Source organism: Phaseolus vulgaris, chromosome 10 (genome assembly GCF_051622355.1).
Source record: "Phaseolus vulgaris cultivar YP4 chromosome 10, ASM5162235v1, whole genome shotgun sequence".
Classification (NCBI taxonomy): Eukaryota; Viridiplantae; Streptophyta; class Magnoliopsida; order Fabales; family Fabaceae; genus Phaseolus; species Phaseolus vulgaris.
This window is the reverse complement of record NC_143507.1, coordinates 38,737,518-38,755,569: the sequence shown is the minus strand read 5'-3', so window position 1 is coordinate 38,755,569 and position 18,052 is coordinate 38,737,518. Positions and strand designations below refer to the sequence as shown.

The following is an 18,052-nucleotide window of genomic DNA, read 5'->3' as shown; positions in this document are numbered from 1 at the left end:
TTTTCTCTTAACGTCATTTTAGTGTTTTATTTTTTTTGTTTTATTTTTATTTTATTTTACATATTTTGTTTTTATTTTTATCTTCAAATCTATTTTGAATTTATTTTATTTTATTTTATTCCTTTTAAAGAAAAAAAAAAGTACTCTTTTTTTTTCTCCACTAATATGTTTTAGGAAGAAAGCAAGGCAGAAGAACAAACACCACCTTTTAGGAGGACACTTGGAGATTATGTCATGTACCAAGGACCAAGGCATTATTCTAGTATCGCAATACCTGCTACCGCTAAGGCCTTGGAAATAAATCCCAATTTTCTCACTCTCATCAGTACCCATCAATTCAAAGCAATGGAACATGAGGATCCATATTCACATTTGGACACATTTTATGAATTGGTGGGAACAATGGGTTTTCAATCCGCTGATATTGAAATTGTTTATATGCGCTTGTTTCCTTTTTCATTGGCAGGAAAGGCTAAATATTGGCTCAGATCACTTCCAAATTAGAGTCTCACTAGCAGGAAGGATGTAGAGGAAAAAATTCTACAAAGATTTTTTAGAATCTTTCGCTACATCATAGCAAAGTTTGAAATTTCTGTGTTCAGACAAGGAGCAGATGAATCATTCTGTGAGACATGGGAAAGATTTAAAATGATGCTTAGAAAATGCCCAAATCATGGGTTTGAAGATATTGCTCAATTGAGTATATTTCTCACCGGTCTCAGATCTGACACAAAGATGCTCCTAGATGCTGCAGCTGAAGGCACAATGATGGCTCTTGATGTAGAACAAGCGACAAGGATTATTGTTGCATTGGTGTCAACTGATTATCAAGCTCAACATGATGGATAAGATCTTCAGGATAAAGGGTTGTTAGAAGATGCACTCTTGGCTAAAAATAAGGTTCTGACACAGTAGATTGAGCAACTAACTGCACAAATGGCTAAATTGCCCCAACAATTATATGTTGTTCATTCATCTCAAAGCCAGAGTCAGTCAATCAGGAGTGATTTTTGTGGAGGTGTTCATTCTAATGGTCACTGTTTTTATCAGAACAATTCACCTGAAGTTGAGGATCCATCCATGCTTGAAAGAATGAGTAAAGTTGAATATGTCCTGACAAAGATTGTGAGCGCGCAGGACAATATTGTGAGAGCGCAAGACAATAGCATGGCCATGATTAGGAGTATAGAGATCCAGATGGGACAGCTGACCAAACAAATTACACAAATTGCGGAGGAACAAAGTGGCCAGTTTTCAGTCAATAGCCAAACCAATTCAAAAGAGCATTGTGATAATGTAGTGGCTGAAAAAGAAGAAAAAGATGAGACAAAGGGGAAGAGAGATGAGAAAGAGAGAAGTGAGGAGGAAAAAATAAAGAGGAAAAGTGAAAATAAGGAGAGAGGAGTTCTTGAAAAAGATTTATCATATCCTCATTCTCCTTCAAAAAAAGAGAAGGAAAGAAAATTCTTTGATAAATTGCTCCCTAAAAAATATTTTGCAGGAAATTTGAAGCAAGATTCAACATTTGAAAGATTTCGAAAGAATAGGAGCTATATTGAAGAAAGAAATATAGAGCTGGAGGATAGATACAATGTCATTATTCAAAAAGGCTTGCCTAAAAAATTCAAGAACCCAGGGAGTTTTAACCTTCCCGTGTCTATAGGTGCTTTATTAGTAGCCAATGCTTTATTGGATTTGGGAGCAAGCGTAAATATAATTCCTTTGGCAATGCTGAAGAAAATAGGTGATTTGGAGATTAAACCCACCAAGATGACTTTAAAGTTAGTTGATCAAGTAACCAAGTATCCATATGGTGTGGTTGAAGATGTTCTTGTCAAGGTGGATAAATTCACATTCCCTGTGGATTTTGTTGTGATGGACATGAAAGAAGATGAGGAGTTCCCTTGATACTTGGAAGACCCTTTATGAAGACTACTAGAATCATAGTTGAATCATAATTGATGTCGACAAAGGAGAACTTCAAGTTAGAACTCAAGATAAGGAGGTAACTTTAAATCTTTTTTATGGTCATAAAAATTTTAATGCAGAGGAAGAATGTGTACAGAAGGATGGATCAAAGAGATATTCCACCTTGAAATAAACAGGCATCAAGCTATATGACGTTAAACGAGCGCTTACTGGGAGACAACCCAGTCCACATTTTAGTTTTATGTTGTTACCTTTGTTTATTTTATTTTTCAAAAAATAAAAAAATCTTGTATGCCTCCTAATCATTTTGCAGGTTATGTATTTTGACCTGAGGATATGTTTTATTATTCAAGGGGGCAGATCCAGCAAATGAAGCAAGACTATAGATAAAGATTTTAACAAAAAGTTGGATGACTTCTTAAGAAGAGAGGATTGAGCAAAAATATGGTTTTATCTTTCTAATTCTCTTTTCTTTTCCATTATTTGAATTTTATTTTCTGTTTAGTTTTTATTTATTTTATTATATTTTTCGGTTATTTTGTTTTTTTGTTTTTTTTCTTATTTTTTTAGTTTGTTTTAATTGCTTATTTTGTATTTTGAATAAATTTGTTGTTTTTGTTAGTTTGTTAGTTTTAGGTTTTGAATTATCTTTCTTGAATAAATTTTCAGTTTTAATTTGTTTGTTTTCTAGTTTATTTTTCTCAAATAAAAAAAACTAGAATATTAATTTTGAATTGTGAAAAAAAGAATTTGTGTTTAGATATTAAATAGTGAGATGAATTAGACACAGGTTAGAAAAGAAAATATGATTGAATCCCTATTCAAATGTAGTTAAAATTATGATACATGAAAATTTAACAGGATGATTGATTAAGACAGACAATGACAATACAAAAACGAATGAGACCATTTAAACCAAGTGAGTGTGTGAACCTTAAACAGTTTTGAGAGTTTTACTGATGAATTGACAGTTGTGGTTGCTTAATTTTTATTTTTGTTGCATCATAAAAGAGCATGAAGATGATTGAGGCATTTGTTTGTGTTAATTAGGAGCTAGGGCCAAAAAGCCAACCTTTATATTAGAATTCCATTTTTTTTATATTCCCTTTGGGCCAAGAATTTTTTTGTTAATATTGCACCTTAACCTTTATTGATATAATTTCCTACCCTTTAGCATGTCTAAGGAAGGAGAAGATAGATGCAATACATATAGAAAAGGGAATGGTTGGTTCTGATTTTGAAAGAAATCTTTTCCTAATATTGAAAACAAAACAAAAAAAGAAAGAGAAACAAAAGAAGAAAAAGAAATAGAAAAGAAAGATAGAAAAAAATTTCATGAAAATCATGAAAAGAAAGAAAATGAGGAAAAAGGTGACATCGAAAGAAAGTGGTAATTAGATAACATATATGTTCTCTATAATTGAATTGTAGGTATGTTCTTCTTCTTTAAGATGAGCATTTTGTTATCTAAGAAAAACCAATATTTTTTGGAAGCCCAACCTCATTACAACCTTGGAAAAGACCTCAAGATTCATGTTTCTAACATGTTTGTGATTTGAAGATGAAATGAAAAGCAACCGTGATTTGTAATGATTAAGTGAAAATAGAGAGAAACACTTACCTGTGAGCATATGAGAAGATATTCCTGGATGAATTGTCATTTGTTTGTTTTGATTTGATCCTAGAAGTTGATTGTGTATATATTTTTCTATATTTGAATTTGGAAGCATCATAAGTTTCTAATTTTGATCTGTTGTTTAGTGAATTAAGATGTTTGCTATTTAAATTCAAATATATTCATTTACTTTGCTTGAGGACAAGCAAGATTCTAAGTTGGGGAGAGTGATAAGTGCCTAATTTCAGTAATGTTTTATATTAAAATATAGGCACTTATGAGAATTTATTGCTAATTTACATATAAAATAATCCCTAATTTATGAATTTGTACTTTTTTACATTTTTATGAGCTTTATTTGAATAAGAGCATTTTATTCCCAAATTTGGTGTTAATTGCATATTTCTATGGAAGATTGAAGATTTGGAATAAATGAGAATAATTTGAGCTAAAAAGATAAAGCCGGAAGGTCCCAGAATGGAAAAAGATGCAAAGAAAGATTGGGCCATTTTTATGTTTTATCATTTAGCCCATTAGCGCGACATAGGAAGCAACCTAACCCTAGAAAACTAGGATAAATAGAGGGCTAGAGGCTCAACCCTAGTGTGCCAGATTGAGAGGAAAACACCATAGAATGAATTGTAACCCAATTGGGAGAATAGAAGGTGATAGAAGTATGCGTCGCTAATTCTACCCTTTGGGATTGAGAGTAATCTGCTCAAACTCTTATGTATTGAGGTGATATTTTATATATTAATATTCAGTTCTTGATTGATTATTGATATTGTTGTTTTACTTTTAATTTTCCGTGACAAATTGAGAATCTTAAATATGACCGGGGGGTATTTTTAGGGTTCGGACCTAAACAACAATACTTAACATATTTGAGTGCTAGGAATAAACTTGAAATGTTAATTGCTATTAAACGTCTGAGCTTCGTTCTAAGTTGTTCTTATAATTATGCGAGGGATCGATAGTTAGGGAACATTCTTAAGGATTTTATATGCGAGGAATCGATATAAATGATTTTTATACGGGCATCAATTTCAATAAAAAACTTAATATTGACATGCTAATCAAAATACTTGAGAGTGAGAGAGATGAAACTAATCCTTATTTTTCCAATTGAAACAACTAATTCTTTGTGTGTTTTCTTATTGTTCAGTGCCAACACAATTAATTCAAAACTCTTTTAATTGTTTTGTTTTTATATTTAGCGATTATTGTACTCGATAATTCACTATTCCTTATGGGATCGATATCCGTCCTTAGAGACAATTATTACTTCTGACAAAGCGGTGCACTTGCCGTAAAAAGTCATCAGTTAGTTGATCCAGGATACAATGGAGTCTCTGCATTGCTTGACATACTTCCATATCCATGCAGTTTTGCAAAAGACTCAGCTCCTACATCACGAATCATGTCCTCCAATCGATCAACATCTACATCATCGTGTACTACTTCATCCATGGTGGACCCCACGTATTCTTCAGTTACGGAAACACGTGGTAAATTTAACAATTCACCATGCCATGTCCAAGTTGTATAAGATCAAAGAAACCCATCACATAGCAGGTGCTCCCTCATTATATTAACATCCAATATCCTTCCATTCAAACAATTAACGCACGAACACCTGATCTTTGCTCCATCATGACCACTATTTATCGCGTTACGTTGTGCAAATTGTATAAATTCTTCTACTCCTCTTTCGTACTCCTCACTTATACGAACAAAATTCATCCAATTTCGATCCATTATATATTCTGCAATAGTCATTCAGAATGAGGGTTCTATCTCACATGTTTGCCGAGGGTCGAACACCCCCGGACTCAATCCCAGCACGTATTATTGCCGAAGGTCGAACACCCTCAGACTCAATACAACAACGATAATTCTATTCAAAACTAACAACTAACATAACATAAGTACAAATTATAATAATTACTGAATAATATAAATTTTAAAAAATAAAAATTATAATTAATACATAAAAAAAAATTCATAACATTAAAAAAAATCAAAAAAATTTAAAAACCCACCAACCTTGTGTGAGAAGGCTTCGTTGGTGAAGAGTGCACAAGGAGCAGAAGCGGGGGCGGCGGCAGCGAAGGCAGTGGCGGACAATGAAGTTGCGACGGAGCAAAGAGAAAAACCCATCAAACACGAAGGCAATGTAACAGTAACTACCAAACCAAAGAAAAACGAAAAATTTCTGTATACATTCGGTGCAACACAAAACAATGAGGACAAATAACTTACATGGAGCAGAAATGGCGCAAAGGTGAGTTGGAACGGAACAGGAACAGTGAAAGGAAACGCGGAGAGGAGAAAGAAAGTATGAAAAAATGTGGCGCGCTCCAAATGTTAGGGTAAAAAAGATTTACAACTACGGCTATTAGGTAAAGCTGCATTTGTAAATCAAGCGTTTTTATTTACAAATGCGGCAATTTGTAAAGCCACATTTGTAAATCAAAGCGCTTGGATTTACAAATGCGGCTTTACCAATAGCCGCATTTGTAAATCAACATAATTTCAAAAATGCCACCACGTTTTTTACAAATGCATGTAAGCGCAAAACAGCACTAAATAAATAGCAGTCTTTTCTTCATTTTGCACTAGTGGACGTGGTCCGTCTTCATCCTACCCCATCTACCTTTTTGTGGTACTATAAATCTCATCCAACTGAACTGGTCAGCTGGCTATCTCTTGTTAGTCGTCCGGCCAACATCCTTTTTGCCTCTTCACATCTTTGTATAAAAATTTTAAAGCTAAGTTTTTCAAGATTTTTATTGAGTCCGAGGGTAGGGAGATCTTTTTTTACGGGCTCGGGCAGTACAAATTTCCCCTATATTGGACCAAGACCCCGCTCGTTTCAAGAAATGTACTCGTCCGGCCACCATTGTCAAGGAACGCGAGGTTTGTGCCTTGTTTGATAGCCTTCTGAGGAGGCTTCCTACACGAAAGATCTTGTTTATATATAAGTCGGCCAAGAGGTGGACTGACTTTCTGGGTATGCATGAATTTGTTATCGCTTTTGTTGTCATTTCATATGGGATTTTTTGCTCCTTGTTTGTAGAAATCATGTCAAAAGAAACTCCACAGGCGGTCGACATATGGACCGCATTTCAGAAGAAATCAACCGGTATGGCCATAGGGAGCTTGGAGACGGTTACCGCAGGTAACCTGTCCGCTCCAGGGGCTGGGCCCTCTTTTGCCCCCAAAGAAAAGAAGAGGAAAAGAAAAGACATTGACAGCACCACCCGATCGTCGAACGACACTCCTCGTCGACCTCCTCATCCATCCCCAATTTGCGTGGAGAGCCCCTCTCCAGTCCGGGCGCCTGTCGCCGATGTTGCCGCTAGCCATCCGCTAGCACTTCTTGGGGGAGACTCCAAGTTCTCTCGGCCTCACGGTGGACGCCAATTGTTCTCGAATGGGTTTAGAAACAAGAGAACTATTCGGTCTACTTCTTTGGTCGGTCGATTTGCTCGTGCTTCTCTCCCTCTTCTCCTCTAGACACTCACACCTTGCTCTCCCACTTCTCTCTCTTGCTCGCTCCAAACTCGTAAGGTACCTGCAAAAGGAACTCTGACGCTCAAGTTAGCTCTCAACACTCGGTATTCAGTATTTAGGACTAGATGATTGCGTACCTGATCTTTCGGATCTGTGCTAATTTATATGATTAGTGTGGACCCATTGCCATTAATGGGCCTAATAAAAGAGGATTAATAAACGCTTGGTTATTATCAGCTTTGTTGTTAGTGATATCGGTCGGTGTGGACCAGTTGTCAAATCAAAGTCTCGGTCGTGCTGACCGGGTATGGTACACTTGACTTAACCAATTTTATCTTTAATTAATATTAGATGAATTGTATTTATAATTTTATCTTCAATTAAACTTGATTCTCGTTGAAATATAAATTCTCAATTTTATTTTGGTTTCTTTTTCTGGATTCTTAATTCAAAAATATGTTTAAATTTACGTGTTTAATTTAAGAGTGTTGTGAATGTTTTGTCATTATTGCTGATCGTTTTTACACTAAGAGGTCAGGAAAGGTTCAAGGATTTGGTTTTGTAAGCAAGAATATTTTGACAGCAAGTGTAGATTTGGAACAAGAGATTTAAAAGGGTATGAAAAACCGCAAATGCAAGCGTTTTTAATTCTGAATTCTTAACCTTTTTTTCGAAGTCATGAAGTCAAATATAATGTAAATTACAAATCGTGATTAAGTAGAAAATTAGTAAATATTTCATATTTGTAAAGTACTAAATTAAAAGATATCATTGAGTCTTGTAAATAAATGTTTTCATATTTTTGGAAGTTTAGAAGATATCATTGGAAGTTCAAGATTGTGATTATGTAAAAACTATATTTGATGTCAAATGTACAACAAAATACAAATTAAATACTTTTCCTTTGAAAAAATTGGTTTTATTGAAACTTTCAAATCTGAAGAATATTTGGAATGAAGATCCTCGTGGAATTTTATGCATGCAAACATCTAAAAGAAGTACATGTTAAGGAATATAAAGCCTTTTCAAGCGTGTTTCTAGCATTTGTAGCCAAAGATTTTATGGAACTTGAAGATCTAGTAGTGGAAGACTATGAGGGATTGATGACGATTGTTGCAAAGGAATATGTTGAGGATGAAGAAATAATATTTAAGCGACTACAAGGTTTGGATCTTAAAAGATTAGAAAAGCTAAGCTGCTTTTATGCTAGTTTTACTTTAACTTTTCCATCCTTGAAAGAAGTCCACGTCATCAAGTGCAGCTCCATGAAAATTTTCAGTGCAGTCAACAAAATACACCATTCAACAACAAAGTGGTATTCTGCAAAATCTGTGACCTCAATTGGAAAGTGATCTTAATTTTGCTGTGTGCAGAACTTCTGAAGAAGAGGTACGCATACTTTTACGTCTTAATCTTGATAGAGAATGATAGGATTAGGAGTATATGGCCCCTACTAATATATAGCATTTTTCATAATTTCTCTTTATACGATAGTATGATTTATCATTTTCATTAAAATTACTAGATATTTTCTTTTGGGAGAATTTATGATGTAGACCAAGGAGAGAAGACACTTGAAGGCCAAGATCAACAAACTCAAGCCTAGAGTAAGGCCCAAACCCATTCCATGAGTACTTCATCTATTATGCCTCAAAGGATTACAAGAAGCAAGGCACAAGCTTTAGGTGATGGACATCAATTAGTGTCTCTTTTTGTAATATCTTTAGAATAGATTTAAGATAGAACTTTAAGGAAGTAGTAGGAAAAGTCACTTTTCTAGAATAGGAATTGTCTTGAAAGGGGCGGCATATGCAAATGTCTTTTCATGTATCTTGCCTCTTCATTTGCAATGCCTTTTCATACACTTTGCCTTTTCATGACCGGTCCTCTAGTCTATATAAAGAAGAGCTTGGTTCTTTGTAAACACAACATTGATATTGAATTTAGAAGTAAAGAAACTCTACTCAAATTAAGAGAGATTTGTGTGAGACTTATTCTCTTTTTCTCTTAGTCTTATCTTGTGGGTTTTGGGAACTCTCAAGTGGCGGCATCTCACTCATCTTGGAGCCAATCATCCTTCAAGTGGCATGACCTCTCCCAAGTCTCCAACCACATAAGTTTCTTCAACTCTTCATCTTCTTCTTCCATACTCATTCAATATCACAAACTCTAAAATATGTTTTTGTTTCTTGTTCTTTGATTTTCAATCGGTCAAATGTTGCTATTGAATGTTTCTAATCGGTAGTTTGCCATTGGTTCTTGTTTTAATCAGTTGGAATTACTTGTTGAAGTTCTATTCGGTTCATGTTCTTATAATAGGTTTCTTGTGTTGTGTTCTTGAATTGCATTAGAATCTTGATCCTAATTCTTGAAAGTGTCTATTCATGAGTCAACTCACATCAATTTATAAGTAAGGTATTATATTTTTTTCCTTAGAAAAATATAATTCAATTAATTCAGGAAGGGGAGTTGAATAACAAAACCATAAACAAACCTAATTATTCCTGCCTTGAATTTGTTAAAGGAAGGGATGAGAAGAAAAAGAGATAACTCAAATTTTCTTACCTTGAAAATGACAAATACAATAAGGTATTTATAAGTGTTTAATGGAAAGATCTAAACTATTTTCTAGGAGTCACTACTATAAAAAAACTCATAGACCCAATTTTAAAATCCTTGGATTAGAAAATAATGTAGTAGATATAATTTTCTTCATAAAACATAGTAGAAGATATAAATTTAATACTGTGAAATGTAAGAACTAGTTTGAAAAGATTTGCACAACACACTTGGATAATGATGAAAAACAATTGCAAAAGTAGTGATTTTCAAGTATGATTATTGTTTCGACCTCAAGTCCGAGAGATAGCATCGCTAGGGTCAATCTCCACATCTGAGGTATTGTCCGCTTTGGAAGTCAGTGCTTCGTCACAGTTTTGTCCTTAGAAGGCGCCTCAGTGGGTTGGAGGAGGAAGGAGTGTATAAATTGTCATTGGTCTCGATTCCTAAGTGATGTGGGACTATATTGGCGGTATTGTCCGCTTGAGAGGTCAGTGCTCCGTCACGGTTTTGTCCTTAAAAGGCGCCACAGTGGGTTAGGGGAGGAAGGAGTATATAAACTACCTTTGGTGTCGACTCTTGAGCGATGTGGGACTACATCAACAATACCGAAAAAATTATGTATTGTGATTGAATGAACTCTGAAACTGATCTACACTTCTTGATCGTATATGAAGTACATTCTAAATTCATTTGTTCCTTAAAGTCAAACCAAATTAACCCCTTAATTTTGGTTATCTAGAAATCCAATCACCATAATCAATTCCTTAATTGCAATCATTTGATTTATGCATTAAGGTTGGAAAAACAATAGCCAATTACCACAACTTTGTTCCCATCAGCTGAAGTCATTCATTGATTTGATTTATTTTAGAAAAAGAAAGTATTTTTCCAATAACATTAAAGTTCTAAGATCAAGACCAATGATTCCTCTATTGTCAAGCATTAACCATAAAACCAAATATAGTAGGAACGAAATATACTTGCATTTGTGAATCAAGACATAAAAGAAGAGTTGCATTGTCATTCAATCCTATTAACTATGAAGTCAGCTACTTATACTAATTAAAATATTACAATAAATATCTAAGTAGCTTGCAGTTGAGAACATTACATATTTAGACTAATTTTAACTCCTCGCAGGAAGGGACTCCTTAGGACTAGTTTTTTCTCTTCTATTTATACCATCGAACTATCTAGTCCTAATTTAGTGCCTCCGCTATGACTTTTCTTAGCTTTTAGATTTCCCTTATGCTTAGAGCTTCCTTGGCTTGCTAGGTAGATTATGAGCTCCAAAGCACCCTCCTCGAGAATGATTATGCTCAACATCATTTTCTCACGCTCAGTGCTTTGAAGTGCGATTTTGGGTGTTTTCAGCCTCAATTCCCCTTAGCACCACCTCCTTGTGCTCAAACAAAATTCCCTACGCTAGTCAATTTAGTCAGCTACCTCTTACTTCTTTTTTGCAAAAATTTAATTAAGAATAAGTCATGAGACTCTTTTGAAATTAATCATCCTACAAATTCGAAGTGAGTACAACTTTATAATGTTAATATTTGATTTAGTTCATGCACTTAAGTGTCTAAATCAAATAATTTAACTAGTAAATTTTGTCACTTATCACAAGGGAAGACACCATTTTTCATAATTTTCTTTAGTAAGACAAGGAAATTGGAAGGTGAAATTATACTTATTGTTTCCCATCTCTCAACTCTATTTTTTTTCTCTCAACTTTCTATATCATTCAAATATCTAATACCACTTTGTTAAAGGAAGAGGTAAGAAGAAAAAGAGAGAACACAAATTTCCTTACCTTGAAAATGTCAAATTCAATGAGGTATTTATTGGTGTTTAATGGAGAGATCTAGACTCTCTTCTAGGAGTTTCTCTAATTAAAACTCACTATAGAATTTTTTGCATCCTTCCCTAATTAAAAACTATCTAGATTTTACTATGAGAAACTCAAAGTTATTGTAGATATTTCTTTATTTTAAATTATAGTAATAAAACTAAAAACATCATTTTTAGCACTTTTTATCAGCAACTCAAATTTTTATTTATATAGTTATATACTATGAATATCAAATATTTTCAAGTAGAAATTCTCATTTCATGTATTACAATATCTTCAGTGATTATTTTTAGCGTAATGTGTTTTTTGAGTTGCATCGTAATTAAAATTAACTTGTATATATTCTTTTTGTTTTAAATAGGCTCTAGATGCTTCCAATGTCATCATTTGATGAGTTCTTCAATAGTTCAGATAAAGATAGTGAATATGGTACATCAACTACTAACTAAATGCTACTGAAATAATTAGTTTTTCTCATGGTGAGTATTATCCTATCATTTGCTATATTCGCATGCAGGTGATGATTAATTAGAAGCACTTTTTCACAACATAACATGATGATTATGTCTGATCACGTAAGCAATTCTATATTAGTGACATTTTATGTTTTATTTATATATATTTAAGTGGATATCTCTGTCATGTTTTAGTTGAGACTTATGAATAGCATAATATTCGCTATAATGCTACTTTTACTTCTTTTATAATTAAATTCATTTTTTTTCTTAATCAGTTTTATGAAAGTATAATAATTATTTTTATAATTTATCTAGGTTGAGTCTGCGTTGTTGACTCAATATTGCAGTAATTATGAGGAGATTGAAGGCATAAACAGTGGTGAAGAGGAATGTGTCTCTATTCTACTACGTATGATTGTGTTTTAAAAAATAAATAAAAAAATGTGTTGTTCTATCAAGTTGATGATGAAGTACATTATTTATATTATGTAATGTGTGAGATTAAAAGTGATGAAGCATCATGAATATTGACCAAAGGTGAAGTTATGAATTGTGACACTAAATATTGACTTATGTGTGCTTATGCTAATCAAAAGAATAAATTATGTGTGTTTATCTTGGTATGCTGTTAAATTTATCCATATTTCAGGTTTATCTTTGGTTGGTCCACTGTATGGGAATATTCTCCATGCACAGAATTATGGTTGATAGTGTTTGATAGGAAAAAACGCACGCGGAAGCAACACACATAATCACGAATCAACTGCAGAAAATAAACAACACATGATTTAACGTGGTTCGGTCGCCAACTGCAACCTACATCCACACGGACAACTATTAGGTTTTCATTTCTGTCATGTTGCACACCAATTACAAGTACAATGATCTCTTTAAATAGAAATTATAAAGGGGACACAATGATTAAACTCACTCACTAAACATGGTGTCTAGTCAGCCCAACCCAATTGATCTTGGCTTCATACCCAACAATCTCCCACTTGAAGCCACAGAACAATGTTTACCTGCGATTCAACTGTGTACATGTACTTCTGTAATCTGTCGACGAAACTCATTGTTCCACCTCTAGTTGTCACCAGTCTTCTTAATCATCTTGAAGACTTCGTTGAAACTCTCCTGAGTTTCAACACATCAGTCACTGACCCGTTCTCTGTTCCAACCGGCTCCCACTTGCAAGAATTGTCGAATCCTGAAACAACTTAAGAACAAACATTCTCCATATTCAACAAAAAATTTTATGGAGAAGTTTCAACCGCTGGAATACTGGTTCTCCTAACCCACTGTCGTTTAGGAACCTCAGCTGAAGCACAACCTGTACTCCCACTGCCATAAGTACCTCTGACTGGTCTACCTGAACCTTTCCATGCTCGTTCATCCTGAATCTGACCTGTGGCTCTAGGTTTCTCTCTTGTAAAGACAACCCTCTTCTGGCCACGAGATTTTGTGAATCGGACTTTGTTTATCTTCTGAACTGGGATGGTCACTCCCTCAAACGGTAATCCAACCATATACAACGAACCTCTCTTTCTTCCGCAGGCCATGACAAGATTTCCCTTGACGACCTTCCATTGCTGATTTTCGAACTTCACTTCATGTCCCTGTTCGTCCAACTGCCTAACAGAAATCAAACTTTTCGTCAAGCTTGGAACAACTCTGACATCCTTCAAAGTCCAGAAACCAACTGGTGTCTTCAACACTATGTCACCCATGCCCGTAACATCAAGAGTTATGTTGCCTGCTAGTCTTACCTTTTCAAAGTCTCCAATAACTAGATTCTGCAATGTTTCACTGCTCTGGGTAGCATGAAATGAAGCACCAGAATCCATGACCCAAGAATCCACACTGCTATTCGCGCAACAGACTAAAAGGTCCTCGTCCGCGAAGTCTTCTGCAATGTTGACTTGTTTATCATTTGGGCATTGATTCCTGAAATGCCTCACCTCCTTGCGGTTCCAACATGTTACACTTGAGTAATCTCGAGTCTTTGACTGACTCCTTCTTTTGTTCTTGCTCCCACTATCTCTGATATTTTTCTTACCTCTGATGACATATAGCGATTCACTAGATAATTCCCCAAAACTCCTTCTTCGGACATCCTCACCAAGAATGAGATCAGGAATCTTCTCAAAACTGAATCCATCGGATCCCGCTGAACTGGTAATTGCAGTAACTGTTTTGGACCAACTGTCAGGCAAAGACAATAGCAATAGTAAAGCTTGAACTTCATCATCAAACTTAATGCCCACTGACGTAAGTCTGGCTAAGATTGAATATTGATGTGCTCAGTAAGTGAACTGTCATAACTTCGTGCCGCAACGAAAAACAGCACACCCCGCGCCTAGCACTGCACTGTCATTGCTGCACCAACAGAAAAATGTACACGCACCCTTGCGTCTTTCGTCACTGCCATTGCACTGCACCTCCATGTCGTCTCGGTCACCACAAGCATCTGCACCTGTTCGCCGCGAAACGTTATCCGTCGCACTACCTAGACATGACCTACTACGAACAAGTCACCTGCACAACATCGCGAGCCGCCACCACTCCTGTCGCGACCCAACTATTACACGTCGCACCGCCTACTGCGTACACTTGTCGCGAGTCGCAGGTCTGGGTTGTGGCGAATCCTGAACCACCGTGAAACCCTAACTTTGGGATGCTACTGCAGCCCCTGTGAAACCCTACCTTTGGGACGCTGTTGCCGCCTCTGTGAAACCCTAACTTTGGGACGCTACTGCAGCCCCTGTGAAACCCTAGCTTTGGGACGTTGTTGCTGTCTCTGTGAAACCCTAGCTTTGGGACACTACTGCAGTCCCTGTGAAACCCTAGCTTTGGGACGCTGCTGCTGCCTCTGTGAAACCCTAGCTTTGGGATACCACTGTCGCCCCTGCAAAACCCTAGATTTGGGATGCTGATGCCGTCCCTGCGAAACCCTAGCTCTAGGACGTTGCTGCAACCGCAATTTTCACGTCCCGTCGATTAATTCTGCTGATCGGATCTCTAGTGTGTAAACGAACCAAGCTTTGATGCCACTTGATGGGAAAAACGCACGCGGAAGCAACACACATAATTACGAATCAACTATAGAAAATAAACAACACAGGATTTAACGTGGTTCGGTCACCAACTGCAACCTACATCCACACGAGCAACTATTAGGTTTTCATTTGTGTCCTGTTGCACACCAATTACAAGTACAATGATCTCTTTAAATAGAAATTATAAAAAAGACACAATGATTAAGCCCACTCACTAAACATGGTGTCTAGTCAGCCCAACCCAATTGATTTGGCTTCATACCCAATAGTGTTTTCATCTTCCATAATTCTTTAAACATTTTTTCATTCTCTCCACTTTTTTATTGTGCAATATTTTATAACTCGAGTGAATGGTGTATACTTTATTTATTGTTTCCTCGACATTCCCGGATAAGTGAAAGACATTGCCATTGTTTTGTAATTTATCAACTTTAAGGAATTGAGATTTCTGGCATAGTAAAGAGAGTCCAGAGACACAACTATGAACGACGATGGAGCTAATACTACTTCTTTTTTCTTCTCTCATTTCCCATAAAATTTTGGTCAGTTTGAAATGTGGAAAATATTTAGAAGATGGGAAGAGTTGATGATGTTTTCATCTCTCGTCATTTGAATAGAGGGGGCCAGAGATTTGGCTTTGTAAAATTCCATGGAGAGGCAGCTACTGAGAGTAGTTTAGTCCCCTATAAGATATAAGATGAAGATGTGTCTGAAAGAATGGAACAAAAAAATTTGGAGATCTCAATAAAATCAAAGAGAGGATTATCTATAGACTAAGAGAGATGGATAACAAATATGAGGATAATGAATTAGACCAAAAGAGTAGGGATCTTAGGAAGGAATTATTTGCAAAATTAAATAAGTTAATTTTTAAACAAGAGGTTCTGGGAAAACACAAGGCTAGACTAAATTGGATACAGGAAGAGGATTTGAATACAAAATTCTTCCATATGACCATAAAATGGAGAAGAATGCAAAATATATTTAAAGGATTGGTAATTGGAAATGAATGGTGAGAGAAGCAAATTACAGTTACAGTTTTTTTCTATAATTTCTAATTAAAATTTACACACTATATCTATAATTTAAAGTCCAAATTAGAATCTTTACTTAAAATTTTCATTAATAATTTTAATGAATAGTGAGAAAAAAATTAAAAGTACTAAATACTTTAAAATAAGCCAAATATAAAAATAGCAAAGAGTTTGTGATGAAATGTCATAAGCACTAATTAATGGTATTAAAACATCTCTCTCAAATGTTTATTGATTAGCATTCCTCGCAAAACTTAACTTTTTGTTACCAAATTTATCTAAGCAATGAATTGTGTCAGGGAAAAAAATTGTAGTTTCGATTGAATACACTCAACTGAAAACTCATTTTTTTATATAAAAATAATAAGTATGAAGACGGAAGGAAAATAATATTGTTTAATATAATTATAAATTTTCATATATATTTTCGTGCCAATAACTGTTATTTATTTATTTAAATGTCTCAAACGTACTTTAACTATTGAAACAATTTTTGATGTTAGGACAACTATATAAAATTACAAATATCAATTCTTAACTTGGTTTTCAAGTCTTGAAGTCAAGCAATGTAAATTAGAAAACGTGATTCAGTAGAAATTTTCTTTTAAATATAGTCAACTGAGTTTTTTCTAATATTACTTTTCATATGAAGAAACTAGAGAAACTGGTTTTATTGATGTAGCCAAATCTAGAGAATGTTCGGAAGAAAAGAAGAGGGGTGATGGTAGAAAGTTTGATATGTTGTCTCTGCGGGAAGGAGGAAGAGTCTTGTAGAAATTTGTTCTTTGATTGCAGTTTTGTTTTGCGTGTTTGGTGTTTATGTTTTAAGTGGCTAAGTGTATGGTTTGTGTCTCACATTGATCCGATGTCAAACTTCGATCAATTTGGGATGACCTTGTTTTCAGATTCGATTAACATAGTATGGAGCACAATTTGGGTTGGGGTGGTAAGCGAAATTTGGAACCACAGGAATTTTATCATTTTCAAAATGGGAGTGACTGACGAGTTTGAAGTTTTTGCTTTGGTGCAAGTGAAGATTTGGTTTTGGGTTTCTGCAAAAGTTCGTTTTGCTTAGTTTTCTTATTCTGATTGGTGTTTGGAACCTGTGGAAAATATGAGGTTGGTATCTTGAAGCTGTTTTTTAGGGGTAACAAGGGCAAGGTGTAGTTAGTTAGATAGGTGTTTTTTTTCATTTCTTTGGAACTGATATGTATTAGGATTGGATCAGAAGTGATTCCCATTTATTTATTTTTTATTGCTGATAAAAAAAAAGAATGTTCGGAAAGAAAATCCTCCTGGAATTTTTTGCATGCAACATCTGTAGCCAAAAGATCTTGCAACTTGAAAATCTAGCAGTGGAGACTGTAAAATAGATCATGCTGCTACGAAGTGGTATTGTTCAGAATATCTTAGACTTCGAGAACTGTAATCTCTTTTTTTTTTCAATTTTCCTATCTGTTGATAAATTTTATCCCTAATTATTGACTGACAAAAATTTGTAAATAATTATTAATGGACAAAAAATTGTCAATGATATCATTTATTGGTATTAAAAAATATCGACGAATACAAATTTATTAGTAATTTTTTTTGGATAAATAAAAAATTTATTACATTGTCATTATTATTTACTAACGGAAAAATTAATATGTGCATTTTTTATTTTTATTATTTGTATTGTACTTTTAGGTTTTTATATTCATATTTTTTTTTTATTATTTGTATATTAATAAAAATTAATATATATTTAATATTAAAATTCGAATAAATAATAATATTATTATCATATTTATATTAAAATTATAAAAGACTATAAATTTATAGTTCATTTTAATAAATTTTAATAAATATAAATACATATGAGAAGACATATAAATTATGTAAGTACACCTATAAATATATTATGAAGAAAACATACCCAACATAACATAGTAATAATATAGTAAGTTTATAAATGTTAAAATTAGAACGTAGAAGAAAGTAGTAATTTACAATGTTATGATTTTACAATAATAAATTCTAAAATATTAAAT

The 18,052-nt window shown here is 34.4% G+C and overlaps 1 non-coding gene across 1 annotated transcript; it reads right to left on the bottom strand.

Annotated features, from left to right (window-relative positions):
- Positions 1–575: 575 nt before the first annotated feature.
- On the bottom strand, positions 576–680 carry LOC137819915 (small nucleolar RNA R71). The gene has a single exon (XR_011082483.1). It is a non-coding gene; the product is annotated as a small nucleolar RNA R71 (small nucleolar RNA).
- Positions 681–18,052: the final 17,372 nt, after the last annotated feature.